Source organism: Nyctereutes procyonoides, unplaced genomic scaffold (genome assembly GCF_905146905.1).
Source record: "Nyctereutes procyonoides isolate TBG_1078 unplaced genomic scaffold, NYPRO_anot_genome, whole genome shotgun sequence".
In the NCBI taxonomy this organism is placed as follows: domain Eukaryota; kingdom Metazoa; phylum Chordata; class Mammalia; order Carnivora; family Canidae; genus Nyctereutes; species Nyctereutes procyonoides.
Window position 1 is genome coordinate 27,738,979 of NW_026575082.1, and position 18,740 is coordinate 27,757,718.

Below are 18,740 nucleotides of genomic sequence, written 5' to 3' on the forward strand. Positions count from 1 at the left end.
AGCACTTGGGGTTAATGCAGACTCTGGAGCCAGCCTGCCCAGGTGGAACCCCAGTTCTGCCCCTTGGTAGCTTTATGGCATTGGGGAGGGGGATTACTCAACCTCTCTGTGCCTTGGTTTTCTGACCCATAAATGGGGATAAAAACAGTACATATTCTATAAGACCGTATGATGACCAAATGTGTTATGACATATAAAGGACTTACAACGGCGTTTGGCATTAGTAGGAATGATGTTAACATTTGCCGCTATCATTGCTGTCATTATTATTATATCACTGAGCACGTTACTCTCATATGGGCTGACGACACCATCCCTACTCCAAGAGGGTGTAAGACAAAAATAACTGTCAGATAAACTAATTTCCGATTGCTTTCATATCCAAGTTAAGACCCTAGGATAAATTTCACATGGCCATGAATTCTTGATTTTCTCTACTATTCTATTTTTCAACTCCCTTGTAGGCACCAGCTGACTATGGCTGCATGAGGGATCCCAGCAGGCAAGACTAGCAGAACCCAGCCCAAATTGCTGACCTACAGAATCACGAGCAAATAAAATGGTTATTGTTTTAAGCCACTGAGCTTCTGGTGGTTTCTTATTATGCAATAGATAACTGATACAGAGCCCTGAACACATGAGGCTTTATTATCAACAGCATTTCCAACACAAACATTCACAAGAAACCAGGCCACTTATCTGTCTGTCAACAGGCTTACCAACTACCACATGGTGCTGCCAAGCTCTCAATCCCACCCACCTATGGCCACCAAGGCCACCACAGTCAGCATAATACCTTGGGAAAAGCGAAGGCTGATTAATGATCAAATCTTGGGAGACAGAGGCAAGCTTTCTGTGCCAAGTAAGTACCAAACTATGTCTCTGTGGAGAGGGATGGAATGGAAACACAGGATTTGGTTATTTTTTGTCCATAATACAATCCAGGGTGCAAAATGGAAGATCCGGCTTCCTTGTAAGTAGCTTTATACCATGCATCTTCAGTATTGCACAGTGAATTAGGTAGACATCTTCAAGGTAGAAGCAAACCAACTCAAGGACCACATGACCAAGTGGGAATCCTGGAGAGCCGGTCAGACCCAACCATGTAATCCTCGTGGTCCAAGAAAGAAGGGAGCCCAGAACACCTTCATTTTTTCTGCTGGTCACACAAGAGAATGATGACATCCCAAGCTTTGATTTTGCTGTGACCTAAGCAAAAAAACTCTCTCGACCCACAACACAAAGGGAAAAAGTACCAAGTTCCATAGATCAGTGTTCTATCATGTGTAACATGTGGGAAGAACTGATAAGTGACTCTGTAGGAAAATCACTCTGAACACATTAGGAGAAATTTCAGAAGCTTAAGTTCCTGTCTATTAAAAGCAAAGCCACATTTTGATGGCTAAGTAATATTCCATTATATTTGTACACCCACACACCTTCTATATCCATTCATCTGCTGATGGACATCTGGGCTCTTTCCATAGTTTGGCTATTGTGGATATTGCTGCTATGACCATTGGGGTGCAGATGCTCCTTTGGGTCACCACCTTTGTATCTTTGGGGTAAACACCTAGTTGTGCAATTGCTGGAACTGGAGGGTATTATGCTGAGAGAAATGAGTCAATGAGAGAAAGACAATTATCATGTGGTTTCACTCATGTGGAATATAAGGAACAGTGCAGAGGATCATTGGGGAAGGGAGGGAAACCTGAATGGGAGGAAATCAGAGAGGGAGACAAACCATGAGAGATTCTTAACTCTAGGGAACTGAGGCCTGCTGGAGGGAAAGGAGGTGGAGGATGGGGTAACTGGGTGACAGGCATTAAGGAGGGCACGTGATGTGATGAGCACTGGGTGTTATATATAGCTGATGAATTACTGACCACAACATCTGAAACTAATGATGTTCTATATGTTGGCTAGTTGAATTTAAATTTAAAAACAAAAGCAAAGCCACCACATCTAAATGAAAACAATCTTATTAATCTGATAAATTGGACGACCCATAGTGCTAGGGGTGAAGACCAGTAGCATTCATCTGTATTTGTTTATTCCCTCCGTATTTGTTGAGCACATACTCTGTAGCATGTAGTTTTGTGGGGGTCTAGGTATGAGAGAGTTGGGGCAGGGGGAAAGCACAGAAATGAAGACAGCAAAAATGATATGAAAGTAGTTAAGGACATCTCACGTTCCAAGGGCTTATAGGCCTGGTCATCTTGAAAAACAAAATTCCCTGCATGAAGCAATTCAGAGTAACCCAGCTGAGGCCAACCCAAATTGCTGCCTCAATTGAAACTCATCAGGTTATAAGTCAAAAAAGTTCAGAAAACTCCTGATTTCATGGAACCATAGATCTCACTAGATGTAACTGGTCCACAGATAAAGATGCTAAAATGAGGTAATTTACCCAAGGACTCACAACTGGTTTTGGTGCAGAGCCAGATCTGGGTCATCTGGGCTCCAGGCCAGCTGGACCTAGAGAGACCACCAACCTAGAGAGACCCCTCTCAAGATACAAGGTGTTTACAGTGTGAGGAGGCATAGCCACTCCACTGTTCCAACCACCTGGCAGTAGACCAATACCAGCTCCCCAAAGCAGTGGGCACAAACCCTGCACTTGGGGTGCCTGGGAGGCTCAGTCGGTTGGGCCTCCGACTCTTGATTTCAGCTCAGGTCATGATCTCAGGGTCATGGGATCGAGCCCTACATCAGGCTCCATGCTCAGGGGGAAGTCTGCTGGAGATTCTCACTCTCACTCTGTCTCCTCGACCCTCATACATGTTCTCTCTCACTCACTCTGAAATAAATAAACCTAGAAAGAAAAAAAAGAAGAAAGAAAGAAAGAAAGAAAGAAAGAAAGAAAGAAAGAAAGAAAGAAAGAAAGAAAGAAAGAAAGAAAGAAAGAAAGAAAAATTAATTGCACTTGTCACATGGGAGCAACTCAAGGATACAACTTCTTGTGGAATAAACTTAAGAGCCCTCTAATGAGTGCTCAAGCGGTCATTAACATAGGCTTATAAGACAGAGGCACAAGAAAATACTTGTTAGATTTAAATTTCATAACTTAAATATGTAGAAATTATGTGAACAAACTACACAAAGTTTAAAAATAGTAGCAAAACACATCAACATGGTCATGACTATAAAGATGGCTTTAAAAAAAAAAAAACACTGGGTGAGTTTTATTCTTCATTCCTTCTGCTGTTCCCTACAGGCCAAATATTCTTTAACATTCTTGAACTCTTTATATATTGTTTACTGTTCTGGCTACCTCGATGCAGAAGAGACACAATGTCAATGGTGGCCAGAGGGCAAAGGGCATGTGAGCAGGGGCAAGGGGGACAGTGAAGTGGGGGTTCAGCCCTGAATAGCTGCATGTGGGTCAAAGCCTCAACGTGCTTGGCTCCTCCTCTGTGCTGCTCAGTCATATTCCTGATCTGCTACTTTGGGCTTGGCTATCCAACTTTGGGCAACTTACCGATTTTCTTTGAACTTCAGTCTCCTTGGAGTGCCTAGGCGGCTTAGTCAGTTAAGCGTCAGACTCGTGATTTTGGTTCAGGTCCTGAGCTCAGGGTCATGAGATCGGGCTCCACGCTCACTGGGGAGCCTGCTTGAGATTCTTTTCCTCTGCCCCCCTTTTGCACAAGTGCGCGCAAATATGTATACTCTCCTTCTCAAACAAGTAAGGCAATCCTTCAGCTTCAGTTTCCTCAACCCTAAAAGGCAGATATTAATAGGACCTTTTTCACAGGAAGGCCACGCAGGTTGGAAATAATGCAAACAGAACGTTTAGTCTAGCACCTGGCAGAAAGCAGGAGCCAGCAAATGACAGCTGTCATGATGACAGTGATAGAGATGGCTAATATCACAGTTATTATTTTTTATTGCCATTGTTATCATTATTATTATGATTATCAGCATTATGATGTTCCTAACACTGTGTTTAACACCGTAACTAAAAAGGCATGAAGTTTCCTTGCTTTGGAAGACGGCCCAGTGCTCTCCATGCGTCTCATTACTGGACCATCCCTTCTCTAATCTCCACACTCTCCGGATTTATTAATATCTAGTAGACTTTTCAGATGAAGTAACAGCTTGCACACCACCCAATATGCCCGGAGGAAAATAGTGATAACATACAGATTCCTACTTGTTTTCTTGGGCCTAATTAAGAGAATACAATGTCATCCTTTTAAAAAAGGGCAAGCAATAAACCACCTGAGTAGATACTCTACAGAATTCTGTTTTGTGCTTGAAACTTGTAATTATCTCCTACAAACATGGGTGCTAATAATTCTATCCGCTCTTTAGACAAGAAACAAGAAGATTTTTGGCTCCAAATCAGCTCACGATCTCAGACAACTTCCTGTGGAGGCCGCCTCCCTCAGCCCTGAGATGCAAGGTGGGAGGTCTGTTTGCGGGGTGGGGGGGGCTCCGAGCTGGTTGCTGATAGCCCCCACCAGGAGGAAGGCTCCTCAGCAGACCAGTCTCAGGTCCCTGGAGCCTCAAGAAGACATTCCCTGGCCTTGACAGCCTGACCAGAGAAAATCAGATCGCAGATTCAGTTTTTTCACTGGGAAAATAGAGACGGGTCCAACAACCGAACCTGGTCAACTTGTGTATTAAACGTCACACCTAAAACCGAAAAGGCAAGTGAATGAAGTAAAAAAGCGGTCATGGGTAAAACATACAACTTTAAACATGCCCAAATAGATGCTGCTGCCTCTTTTCTGTTGGGGTAACACTTTCATCTTATTTTGGATCAGGAAAAATGTTCTAATCCTTAACATTTAAATGTCCTATAATTACAAATGCTCGATAATTAGTGAATGCACTTCCTAAGTAAGAGTTAGCAATGGTTTTCATTTGATCTAGACACTTCTGAGCATCATTTCCTATCCCCCACTAATTCCTGCCCCCATTGCTGGGATAGTAACTCTGGAACATTCTCTTGTAACTGACCAAAGTCATGCATTATGTGGGAAACAGAGGAGTCTTTCATCTACTAGCCATTCCCTGGACATGGGCACCCCCTCTGTGGGTTCACCAGAAATATGACTTGAGCCAAAATCTGCCTACCAAATCCCGGGACTACAGGGAGCAGCACAGAGTTCAGGATGGGCTAGGACACCTGGCAAATGACTCAGGAAACTGGCAAAAGACAGAGTCCCAAGATGTTCCAGAGTCCGCCTGGATCTCCCATCGCCTGACCTGCAGCTCCCAAACGAAAAGCCAAAGATTGTCCGTAATCGCTTCCGTTCTTACCTCATGAGAGAGAGCGCGGCCGTCAGGCTCCTCTCTCCAACTGACCGTGAAGAGGTCTGCGCCCAAGCAAAGTAGCCAGCCTACCAAAGATAAAAAGATAAAGTAAGAACGGCTGCAGGGGATGAGTTACATTCTTCAACAACTGGAATGTTCTCTAGCAAACAGCAGGCCTCTGGATGTTTGGAGACCTTTCAGCCTACAACAGCAGCAATATAAAATCCCTGGAATCAAGTCGGGTGGGGCTGTTAAAGCTGCAGAGAGTGAGCTACCAGTTTATGAACACACACCTGGGGCCCATCTAATTGGGAATGGTAATCACTGGTGAAATCAGGGACCTCATCACACCCCCTGCAAGGTGCTGGCGGACCTCCGTATAACACTTACCTGTACCAGGGTGTGTTGGCAGGCCAGAGCATTCACACACTGAACGCATCCGCACACAATGAAGACTCTATGCCGTGGAAATAAGCCCGCTCTGGAAGACAGCCCTACCAGCTGATGAAAGGATGACAACATGGAATTTGAACCGAGATGAGGCGGCGGGAGGGAAATGTAATCATCTTCTACACGCATTCAAAGCAGCAAATGTAGAAGACCACAATTATGGCCCATTTTAAGGAAATTCTATTGTGTATTTATAGCCCTAATCTGTGATGGTTAACACTGGGCTTAATCAACTGACTGGGCTATGGCCCCCAGTTCTTTGGTCAAACACAAGTCTAGATGATGTGGTAGAGGCATTTTTAGATGTGATTAACATTTAAATCAGGAGACTTTGAGTGGAGCAGATTACCCCTCGTAGCATGCATGCATGGGCCTCATCCGATCAGTTGAGGCCTCAAGAGAAAAGGTGAGGTTCCCTTAGGAAGAGGGATTTCTGCCTCAGTGCAGCCTTTGGACTCACGGCTGTGACATCACCTCTTCCTGGATCTCCAGCCTGCTGGCCGGCCCTGTAAATCCTAGACTTGCCTGCTTCCATACCACGGGTGGCAATTCTTTATTTTTATTTATTTATTTTTTTTGGGGGGGTGGCAATTCTTTAAAATCAATTTTTATCTATTGATCAAAATCACTAGACACACACACACACACTCCCTATTGGCCAGGATTCTCTGGAGAACCTTAATTCACCACCTAATGCCAAGAAAGAATGCATCAACTTACAAGGTGAGTATACAATGTGAAGAAGACAACACAGAAGAGAGGCTAGAGCATGAGGAAAAGTTAATCCACAGAACTGTATTTTGTAAGGTATTAAGCTATAGCCCGACATGACTCATAAATTAGGTTCTGAGCATCTTAGTGGCCAAAGCAATGAAGAGACACAATCACACTGACTCTAAGATAAAGTACAATGTACATGCTTCATGAGTGTTAGCCTTTTTCTTGTTATTAAGAAATTTCTCCCAAGGTATTAACCTTTCCTTCCTGGGGTAAATTCCCAAAGTGTTTCTTATCATTCACACTGAAGGGAGGGAGGGAAAGTAATTAATTAGAAGTACCTCTAAGTATATATAGTAGGGAGTCTCCTTTTTTTTTTTTTTTTTTTTTTTAGTAGGGAGTCTCCTATCATGATTCTTACCGCATCCCTCAAGGAGACATATGATACGAAAGCACAATTCAATAGAGTGATTTACCAAGGCCCAAAAGAAGCCCAATATATATTATTTCTCCCAATGAAAAGCTAGGTGGGAAGTGGGCTACACTGTCTAAGGCTGTAGTCCCTGGCAATGCCTGGAGTAAAGGTTTTTTATACTGCTGATTGGGGGCCGATCCACAGAAAAACTGCCCTCAAACAGGCTTATAAGTTCACGTAATACATTAAAAAAAAAAAGTTCACGTAATACATGTGTAAGAATGGTAAGGTTTAATTTTCATATATTTGCATATGAAGAAGTCCTACATGCCCTTCCTGCATTGGAATCTATTTATTTATTTTTTAAGATTTTATTTATTTATTCATGAGAGACAGGGAGAGAGAGAAAGAGAGAGAGAGAGGCAGAGACCCAGGCAGAGGGAGAAGTAGGCCCCATTGCAGGGAGCCTGATGCGGGATTCGATCCCTGGTCTCCAGGATCAAGCCCTGGGCTGAAGGCCAGCGCTAAACCGCTGAGCCACCCAGGGATCCCTGTAATCAATTTAAAAAACAATTTTTATTATGGTGAAATAGACATAAAATTTACTATTTTTACTATTTTTGAAGTGTGCAGCTCAGTGACATTAAGTATATTCACAATGTCATGCAACCATCACCACCACCACCCATTTCCAGAACTTTCTCATTATCTCTAACACAATCTCAGTACCATTAAACGAGTCCCCACCGCGGCCAACGCCACAGCCTCTGATAACCACTATTCTACTTCCTGTCTCTATGAGTTTGCCTATTCGAGGTACCTCACAGAAGTGGAATTGTGTAATATTTGCTCATCTGGGCCTGCATCTAACTTATCATAACGTTTTCAAGGTCGTGCATGTTGTACCATGTCCCAGAACTCCACTTCTCTTTATGGCCGAATAATATTCCGGTGCTAGTCTATACCACACTGGGTTTGTCCTGGCACAACTTATTGTGTAATTAACTCAACAGCTACTGAATGTTTGCCATGTGTCGAGTCTGATTTTTTTAGACGTTGACTTTATTCTAAGGACAGTATGTAAGAGTCAGAAGCGCGACTCCACAAGCAGCCAATTAATTGTATAAATCCCCGTTTCAGAATCAGTAGCAGCAGCAAGCAAACAAAAGTCTGGCTTGTTCTTCCCTAAGGGTTAGGGAAATCTCCCCCCACGATCTTAATTAATGTTCTTCATGTTTCAAGCTGAAGTGGGGTTAGAACATCCCGGCTCTGGGGCCGGTGTGCTCCGTACGGCTCCATATCACGGTGCCTACAGCTTACCAAGTGTCATTCTTGACCTCCAACCCAGCGATAATGAGCTTCTATCTAAACAGCTGATGTCAAGAAGCCAGAGGAACTGCAGTACTGTGAGGCTGCTTTCTATCCCTACAGATAAGATACTGGGTCAGAATCAGCTGGAAAAGCACATCTTTCCCCTAACTAGCTTGCCGTCCATCAGCTTTTTATTTCTAGACACATACACAAGGGAATAAGTCTTCTGTGTGGGCACACGGGTCCTAAGAAGCACACAGCGCCTTCCCAGCAACACAGTTTAATAGTTGAAAGAGAAAGCGAGAACCTGCACTCCACTCTGGTGTTCACCTTAGAGTGTATAAAAGGGCAGATGGCACGAGGTGGGGATGCCACCACACACCTGAGTTCACAAAAGTGGCCCAGTGTGAGTCATCAAAAGATGTCCGCAGGAAGTTGATGAAAAACCACCACTTCTGCACACTGACAAGGGAATTGCAAGCAAAAAATCAAGAGCCATAGAGGATTTGGGCCACTTTATTCAGCATAAACTTCTCAGCTGGGAGGATTTGCTGTCATCCCGGGTTGTTAACAATTGGCTGAGCTGAACTTCATTACCACTTTTGCGTCCAGTTAACTGGGAATATGTCATTCAACCAACAGAAATGGTTTTAGAAAAATATAGAGAATTTACCCTGGAGTTCCTCCTGTATGCTTTTTAATACTGACTTCAAAAGCAAGAGTTTTTTTTGTAGATAAAAACAAAATGAACACGGTTAAGATTGTTCCTATTAGTATATAGGTAAACAGTCCATTGCCTCTGAGACAGGAGACATTTCCATGGGTTGTAGGAGCTGGCCCCAAACAGGCTGGAAGTAGGATGAACACAAAGGATCTCAAATTAGCCTAATAAGGAAGCCTCAGAATGAGGAGACGCTCAGTTCTCTTTCCTAAGCCATGACTCTCCCCCTCTTCTCAGGGCATGGGAATAGGCATTTTGGGGGTGGATGAGGGGCATAGCTGGAATATGAAAGCTTCATCTGTGATAATCACTCTGATCCTCCAACTTGTGTTAAATTCATTCAAATCTTTCTCATGCGCGTGTGCACATACACATACACACACACATTCAGAAATGTCTTCCCATGGCATGGATCCATTTGTAAAGATAAGAACCCTGATAAAGTGGGGTGCCTGGGTGGTGCAGTCACTGCAGTTTTCTTGGTTTCAGCTCAGGTCATGATCTCAGGGTCCTGAGATCAAGCTCTGTGTCAGCCTTTGCGCTCAGCAGAGTCTGCTTGGGTTTCTTTCTCCCTCTCCTTATGCCCCTCCACACCCCTTCAAATCAATCTTCAATAAAATAAAGAACCCTGATAAAGCTATCAGTGTTCATCAGAAGTTATAAAATTAAGCTTGAACCTGGTAGAGAATGCCAATTCCTTTCTATTCTGGGCTGAATTGTATCCTCTTCCCTCCCCCACCCCAATTCATATGTTGAAGTTCTAACACCTCAAGAACCTCAGAATGTGACTATGTTTAGAGACGAGGCTTTTGAATGGGGTGATTAAATGAAAATGAGGTTTGTTTTGTTTTTGTTTTTAGGGTGGGCGCTAACCCGATATGAGTGCCATCCTTAGAAGAGGTAATTAGGACACAGACGTGTACAGTGGGAGGACCAGGTGAGGACACAGGGAGAAGACGGCCATCTGCAAGTCAAGGAGAGAGACCTCAGAAGAAACCAAACCTGTCCACACCTTGACCTCAGACTTCCAGGCTCCAGAACCATGAAATGAGAGATTTCTGCTGCTGGATACTTGTCATGGCACCCCTTCCCTTTTTCCTCCCTTGAATGCCTACACTTCAGGGAGGAGACTGTACAGGCAAGGACCCCCTGTCTCCTACCTCTCAAGGGGCTCCCTGTCATTCATTTCCTTATCCCCAACCAGGATAATCAATAAACCCAAAGAAAGTGACAAGTAGGAACACCTCCCAGACACCCTGAAGGCCCCTACTCTAAAAGAGGGCCCCAGGGCCTGTCCCAAGACTTTGGACCTCCAAGACTCAAAGAGCTTTCTCTGCCCCCTTCCCAAATGCTCTCTGCCAACCAGAAGTCACCCTACAAACAATCTTGGGGATACTGTTCCCAGACACGGAGTCTTCATTTCTCTTGCCTCAATACCCAAGGCTGGTTCAGATGCCTTAACCAACTTTAATCCCCTCTCTTCTTGAAAATAAAAGGACAGGTTGGAGGCCAAAGAGCCTTGCACATTACAGAAACAAGCCCAGAGCAAGAGATTATGAAGGATAAGAGGACTCCCAGTTGCTTCAAGACTTGATTCACATGTAATTACTTTCTCCTTCACTGGAGAAATCCATACAGGAGAGCTGCCTGATGTTTTTGTTAGTGCTGGGAGCCATGAATACTGTAGTTTAATTCCTACTCTCCGTAGATAATGTTTGGCCTATGGCATAGGTAGGCATTGGGTCTGGCTCCAGGTGCTATGGCTTGAAAGGGACTATACTGCACTGGGGTGGGGCAGTCATACCAGATGGACTAGGTTGATGGTGATAAGTCACCAGTGACAGAGGAACCAAAAGGGATCACCTCGCCTGTCCTCAGGTCCCAGCCTCATTAGCCTTCTCAAGCTCTTCAGTCTTGCTCTGGCCACCTCCCCATCCAACACAAGCTTGACATGACTTTGTCTGGAATGTCCAGAGACAAATGTGAGATCTCCTAGTAGAAGTAATGCACTGCACCAGCATTCCTGGGGTCAGCTGACAAGGCTCGTGGGTCCTCCCCAGACTACAGTGATGGGGTGGGGATCCCATCCAGGGTGCATTCCAGCAGCGGGGGCCACCAACACTCAGGCTAACACTCACATCTGCCAAATCCCAGCCCCATGGAAGAAAAAGGAGAGCAGACTGATGCAATTAGCCGGGCGAATGGGAACTTGTCAAACCATTTAGATAAGACAGTACTTGAATTTATTCAGTTCCCATTACTGGAGGGTGATTGTGCTTCCACCCCCTGCTGATTCTGTGGGCTGCACAGCACTTTGCTAGCAAGGAAATGAAAAAAGAAAGGATGATTTTTTTCAGCCTACAAACTCCAAAGCTCTGCATGTTAAATCAGCAGGCACCATGCCTTCAACCAAGGGGTAACTTGACCTTAAGGGAATCAAGGGACACATCCTGTTGAGTGACTTTGTCACAGAATCTCAAACTCAGTGATGAATTTTTTAAATTTAAGTATCCAATTAATAAAAAATAAATATTCCTCATCCAGTTCAATCTTCCTTATACCTCTTAACAATTGATTACACATTCACCTTGCTAATGGCTCTGTTTCAATTATTGAGCTGTGAGCACCTCAAGAGTCCATATGGAATCTTACTCATATTCTTTTCAGAGCCCAGCATAGCATTGGACACAAAATAGAAACTTGGTAAAGGCTCAATTACTGATTGCTTCTTGCTTTTGAAATAGTTTTCCCTGTAAGGTAGCAAATCCACTCTCTCCCTGCCTCATGTAATCAAAAACACACCTCGCTCCTCTCCCTGACCCTTACCCCCCTCACCAAACTCACAACAGCAACAGGATCTTCACAATGAATATCCACAGTGGATTCAGTGGATCATACAAAACAACAAAGTTACAGGGAGGGGTTCAAGGTTGGTCCATTCTTGTCCTGTTTTAAAATCTGAGCATCTCTGTATGTTTCCCAGGGCTGCCATAACACTACCACAAATTTAGTGACTAGCAACAGATGTTTATTCTCTGATAGTTCAGAAGGTCAGAAATCCAAAATCAAGGTGTCAGCAGGGTCGGTGTCTTCTGGAAGCTCAGAGAGAGCCTGTGTCCTCCTCCACATTCTAGTGGCTGCTGACACTCCTCAGTGTGGAGCTACATAACTGCTCGGTCTGCTCATGCCCTTTCCCCGGGTTTTTGGTCAAATCTCCCTCTCTCTTCGAAGGACACTTGGCTCTGGGGCCCACCCTGAAATCCAGCATGAGCTCATCCTAAGATCCTTCATTACATCTGCAAAGACCCTATTTCCAAGTAAGGGCACATTCACAGGCACTGGGGGTTAGGATTTAGATATATCTAGTTTGGGAGGGGGGATATTATTAAACTCACTAAATATCCAAAGTCAGAACACATCATCTGTACCAGGAAACCCCATCTTCTTCCCAGTGCTCTTCTTCATATTAACAGGCTCGTTTCCTACTCAGGACCCAGGATGAACTCTTTGAGTCATGTTCAAGGGCCTTCACCCACTTGCTCCTGGGTTCCCATCAGCTCTGTAACTTGCAGTGAAGAAGTCCAATTCAATCAGTTCTATCCTACAAAAGTGCTTAATGCCTGTCTCCTCTTTCCCATGCCTGCTGCCTGACTACCTTGGCCCCAGCTTGAATCCCCAGTCTCCTTCCCAGTCTGCCAGCTTCCTTCCCTGACCATGCCACACGCTGCTGCTTTAAATAGAGCCCTATCATGCCACAACCTTGTCCCCAGGCTTTCAAATGAAGCCCAATCTCCATAGAGCCTAGCATCCAGATCCACTAGAATGAGCCCCAAACCCTCACCCAGTCTTATTTTCCACTGCTCCCTTGCACTTGGTCCAAGGTCTGGTCAAATTGTTGAGGGTTCTTAAGTAGATTCTCAAAGGCCTCCAAGACTTTCAAGTCCCTCTGCCTAGAAGTATTCATTAATTCAACAAGCTACTATCTTGACCTATGTTCCCCTTGTCAATGTCTTACACAGAACAGCCCAACTCAAAAAACAACTCATCCATTAGTCTTTGACAAGTTTCATCAACCACACTGGATTCCTCTTTCTTTTAAAACTTAGAAGCCTGCCAGACAGATAAGGCATTCTCGTGCTCTCCACCCCTTAGTGACTTGAACACTTGTCACAAACCTCATGACCGAGTCTGAATGGAACTCTGTTCTACTCACGTACATCTTCCCCATAATCTAGCGCAGAGTCTTGCATATAACATGCACTCAGGAATATCTGATCAATAAAAGGTATATTGAGTAAATAAATAATACAGTCTCCACCTTCAAGCACTTATGTTTGGGGACAGGGGAGGATGTGATAAGCACAAAAGTGAGTAACAATGACTAATACAATACTGTAAGTATCATAGAAGTATAGGTGAAATTCTAGGGGAAATCCAGAAATGGAAGTTTTGAAAAGGGTGAGGATTTCCTAGAAGAAGCAGAACTTAGGAGAGATCTTGAAGGAAACACAATATTTTGATGAGCAAAAGCAGTAAGCCAGGGAAGAGAATTAAGTACAGAAGAAGCAAAATCTCAAAAAGAGCCAAGTGAAAGCAAATGGCATTTTCCAGCTTCCAAGAAGAAAGAGTGGAGCTTTCCGGCCTACTGACTGAGTGAATGGTGAGTAATGGAAAGTAAGCTAAAAAGCTAGGCCAGCATCTCGAATGCTATGCCGAGGAATTTGAAATGGACTCTGTAGGAGATGGAAATCATGGAAGGCTTTCAAATAGGCGTGATGTGGTCACGTCTGTACTTTCAGGTGGTACCCCAGAGCCGACACCTGGGTACGTATCAGGATCATCTGCAGAGTTTCAAAATTGCTTAATACAGAAGGACAAGTACAAACAACAATATAACCCTTCCCATTCATAATAAAATCACGTTGATGTTTTGCCACGGTAGCTTTAGGATTTTTAAGAGAAATAAACCATCCCTACCCTTGAGCTCCACCTTGTTCCCTTCCCCAGAAACAAACACTCCCTTCAGTGGATATCCTTCTAGTCCGTGTTTATACAAAGAAACATAGAGATATATGCATACATCTGTTTTAAAGAATCACATAGCATTGCTCTTTGTGCTAGAAGCATAAATAATACATTCAGCAAATATTGCTCTAAATTTGCTTTACTCACTGGACTCATCCTGAAAAATTCAGATTCTGGCGTCTCAACCCAGAGCCAATGAATCACAATCACTGAGTAGAGGTGTACAGAAATACGCCATTTTTAAAAACTCTTGGTTCATTTTGATGCCACTGGACCTGGACTGGGGCATTACAGGTGTAGAAGACCAAGTAGAGAGAAGATAAGGCAGAGGCAGGAAGAGCTGTAAGAATGATCCTTCAAGCAGGGGTGCTGCAGTCCTAAAGACGGGCAATGCAAATGGGAACAAAAGACAGGGGACAGATTCTGAGGCCCTGGAGACTTGCGATGACTTTGCAGCCAATTAGAATCTGAGGCCCTAAGGACTTTAACTTGAATGAACACCCTTAACAAACATGGAAAGCACGGACAGGAGGGCCGGTTGTGGGAGAGAAGATGGATTTGGTTTTCAACCTGTGAATCTAGGTTTCTGCAGGATCTTCACGTAAGCATCTGCAACAGGCATTTATAGGAACTAGATTAAATCCCAGGGGAGGGCTGGGGATCACAACGCAGATCCAGGATGGCCTAGTGACAGGTCACAGCTGTGCACATGGACCTGGCTATGTTCATTTCAGAAGAGAGCCGTGGGCGGGTCCCTCGGGGATGCATATATATAGAATCTAGGAGAGATCACGTAAGAGGAGCAAGCTGATGAGATAAAGGAGTGGCTGGGATCAAGATAAAGGAGAAAGGCCACTGGGATCAAGAAGCCACAGGAAAGGTCAAGGGTCAAGAATCCACTGTGACCTGTGTGTGATAAAGAGAAGAACGGAGAGACACCCAAGACTGGGGTAGCAGCACCGGTCAAGGAGCAGCAGTGATTGTGGCAGGACAAGTCACCAGGTGACAGGGCTTGAAAAATACCAGAGCAGCAACATTAAGCTACTCTGTGTTGAAACTTGAAGCCAAAAAAGAAGAGCTGAGGGATAACTTGTAGGGTTCAGAACAGGAGGTGTGTACAGAATGTGAGAAAGAAAACAGTGGTGAAGAAACTGGAAAGATAACAGTCTGTGGAATCCCTGAGAGGTTCGACACCTGAAGGCACCAGGTGACAAGAAGGCAGGGGTGGGTCTTAGGTTCAAAGCAGAGATTATCTAAAAAGCACCTCCAGCACCTCTCCTCATCCCTGTGTAGGCCAGGCATCTAACCCCACAGAGGACTAGGGCTCTGTGCTTTGGAAAAGTTTAACAAGAGGACTCTCTGGACTTCAAGGCAGTGGGATGAAGCATAAAACTGAAAGCAGGGGAATTAGCAACAGTCCATCCACTAAACGAGCTGCTCCTCTGACAGTAGCATCCAACTTTAGGAAGACCTACATTCTCCCTCCCTGTGTCCCTTCATACTCCACCCCCCTCCTCCTCCCTTAGGAGACCGGACTCCTCTTCTCTGGGAAAGAGAAATACCCGTGTATACTCCCCATCCATCACCCACAGCAAACCCCCACCCACTGAATTTTCAGCCAAGATCACCAGGCCTTTGAGGAAAGCCTCCCAGGAAAAAGTGAAGCCAAACCAAACAGATAAGTAAATCACATGGAACTCAGAGACCCTACGTAAGATGAAGATTTTGTGACTATCTAGAACGGCCTGGAGAGGTATTAATTTGGCTGCATGGTTTTTTAAAATAATGACAGAAAAAAAAAAGATCGCACAAAAATCTATATTTCTGACTTGTCTTGAAAAATCAAAAGGTCTGGCAATTCCAGACTCACATAGAGCCTGGAGGTAAGAGCAAGAAAAAGATAGTGTGGGAAAGTGTGAGCCCGGACATTCTTTTGAAGAGACGGTTCAGAGGTCTTCCCAGATTCACTGGGGTCCATGACCCACAAAGAAGGTAAGAGCCTTGAAACAGCCCCTCTTCCTTTCTCGTCACCTTCCTGGGAAGATGTAACAGTTTGGGGTGCACCTGAAAGCTTTCAGAAGGAACATCCACAATTCACTGTGTTAAATCAACTCCTCACATGCAGCTGTCCAGTTCAAAGAGGAAAATGCAGAGCCCTCCAGGGGACGTGAGGATGGGGACCTCGCACACAGACGTCACCCCGTTGCTGCTGATGCACCGACACTGCGGAGACTAATGGGTCACGAGGGGTCTGCTCTTGAAGCCATCTGCAAATATCCTGAAGGAAAAACAGGAAGGATCAAAACGACTCCCAGCTCAAACCACAGAACTACTAGAATTGCGGACTTGATTAGAAAACACCCGCGTACACACACACGTTGGCTCACACGTATACAGCTGTGATCGGCCACGCTGCCGTACCCAGTCCCAAGGCTTGCTGCAGTCATCAGACCCTTTGTTCTGACTGGAGGTAATCACAATGCAGAAGGAAGCTCCTGCCAAATAAGAATTAATTTAAATTCCTCCCAAAGCTTTTCAAGAGACAGAAAGGCTGCCCTGTAGAGATACCTTCTCCTGGGCGAATGAGCTGGATTATTCTGTTTATGACGAGCCAGAGGTGACTGAGTTGTTGGACACATAAAAGGCCTTTCTCCAATCACTTCACCATGGGGTTTCTGCTCTGTTTTGTTTTGAACGCGTGGAGTTTTTAGCCACACAATGTTCCCCAAAGCTCCTGGAAGCAGAATAGGTGTTGGGGGCCGGGGCACAAGCTCACAGTAAGGCTCAGACGGAATTTGGGTCCCTGCTCTGAAGAACCACTAAGAGCTGGGACCGGACGTGCTCCTGTGTACAGTCCTGGCCCCAGACAGTGAGGGAGGAGCCCCTCACCTGACCGTCACCCAGGGTTGCCACTGCGGAGACGAGGCCCTGGGAAGACACCTGTACTCCAGATTCAGTTCTAGAATGTTCCACGTGGTTACCTCTAGGTTTTTGCCCTACCTGACGATGCTGCTAGGAAATCTAAGATAACAATACTCTAGAAGAAAAGTTCTGCATCACTTTGAAAAATGTTCCTAGGGCCAGCAAGTAAGTAGGTATGAGGGTCTCCCAGAGCCCCCGGTCCCCAAGCCTTGACTGCCTCTACTCTGTTACTTGAGGGATTTTCCTGGAGTGGCTTTCCCTTCACATGTCCTTGGGGTGGTTAATATTTCGGATTTCTCAGGAACGGCTCCAAAAGCTGTAGTTCTTGGGGCCCCTGGGTGGCTCAGTCAGCTAAGCATCTGACTCTTGATTTCTGCTCAGGTCAGGATCTCAGGGTTGTGAGATCAAGTCCCAGGGCTCTGCACCAGGCTTGGAGCCTGCTTAGGATCCTCTCTCCCTCTGCCTCTCTCCCTCACTAAAAACAAAAACCAAAAAGCAAAATCCACAGTTCTCATATGACAGTGTAAAGCTTAGAGGCTCTGCAGTATCCTCTTTCTGGGTATTCCAAATTACCGCTAACATGACTAACGGTTCACTTCAATTCCTCCAACAAGTCTCCACTGCTCTTCAGAGAAACGTGAAAACCCTGTCCCCCAGCCTGGCCTGGCCTGGCCCCTTGATCTGATGTGTCATTTGCAAATCTCTTCTCCCATCTGTAGGCTGTCTTGTAGTTTTGTTGACTGTTTCTTTTGCTGTGCAGAAGCTTCTTATCCTGATGAAGTTCCCAATAGTCCATTTTTGCTTTTGTTTCTCTTGCCTTCATGGATGTATCTTGCAAGAAGTTGCTGTGGCCAAGTTCAAAAAGGGTGTTGCCTGTGTTCTCCTCTAGGATTTTGATGGATTCTTGTCTCACATTTAGATCTTTCATCCATTTTGAGTTTATCTTTGTGTCTGGGGTAAGAGAATGGTCTAGTTTCATTCTTCTGCATGTGGCTGTCCAATGTCCCCAGCACCATGTATTGAAGACACTGTCCTCTTTCCAGTGGATAGTCTTTCCTGCTTTGTCGAATATTAGTTGACCATAAAGTTGAGGGCCCATTTCTGGGTTCTCTATTCTGTTCCATTGATCTTTGTGTCTGTTTTTGTGCCAGTACCACACTGTCTTGATGACTACAGCTTTGTAGTACAACCTGAAATCTGGCATTGTGATGCCCCCAGATATGGTTTTCTTTTTTAAAATTCCCCTGGCTATTCGGGGTCTTTTCTGATTCCACACAAATCTTAAGATAATTTGTTCTAACTCTCTAAAGAAAGTCCATGGTATTTTGATAGCCATTGCATTGAATGTGTCAATTGCCCTGGGTAGCATGGACATTTTCACAATATTAATTCTTCCAATCCACGAGCATGGAATATTTTTCCATCTCTGTGTCTTCCTCAATTTCTTTCAGAGTGTTCTGTAGTCTTTAGGGTATAGATCCTTTACCTCTTTGGTTAGGTTTATTCCTAGGTATCTTATGCTTTTGGGTGCAATTGTAAACGGGATTGACTCCTTCATTTCTCTTCCTTCAGTCTCATTGTTAGTGTATAGAAATGCCACTGATTTCTGGGCATTGATTTTGTATCCTGCCATGCTACCAAATTGCTATATGAGTTCTAGCAATCTTGGGGTGGAGACTTTTGGGTTTTCTATGTAGAGTATCATGTCATCGGCAAAGAAGGAGAGTTTGACTTCTTCTTTGCCAATTTAATGCCTTTTATTTCTTTTCATTGCCTGATTGTTGAGGCTAGGACTTCTAGTACCCTCTAGCCCCTCCTCCCCAACCACCCTCCTTGGTGCTCTGTGCTCTGCTCACGCTGGCCTTCTTCTTGACCATCCATTTCCCACATGCCATCCTGTCATGGGGCCTCTGGGCA

General features: G+C 44.7%; 1 protein-coding gene across 7 annotated transcripts in view; it reads right to left on the reverse strand.

Annotated features, from left to right (window-relative positions):
* The window catches only part of LOC129514584 (ly6/PLAUR domain-containing protein 6B-like), a 167,212-nt gene that overhangs the window by 48,103 nt on the left and 100,369 nt on the right, over positions 1-18,740 (reverse strand). For 2 of the 7 annotated variants that reach the window (XM_055333267.1, XM_055333272.1), the window contains exons 3-5: positions 5,269-5,348; positions 3,482-3,719; positions 1,440-2,815 (exon numbers count right to left, since the gene is read on the reverse strand). The gene's annotated coding sequence lies outside the window, so the exon portion shown is untranslated. Of the gene's footprint in view, positions 1-1,439; positions 2,816-3,481; positions 3,720-5,268; positions 5,349-5,652; positions 5,746-16,020; positions 16,180-18,740 lie in introns of those variants that run through there. The other 5 variants (XM_055333268.1, XM_055333269.1, XM_055333271.1 and 2 more) reach the window with 4 other exon arrangements.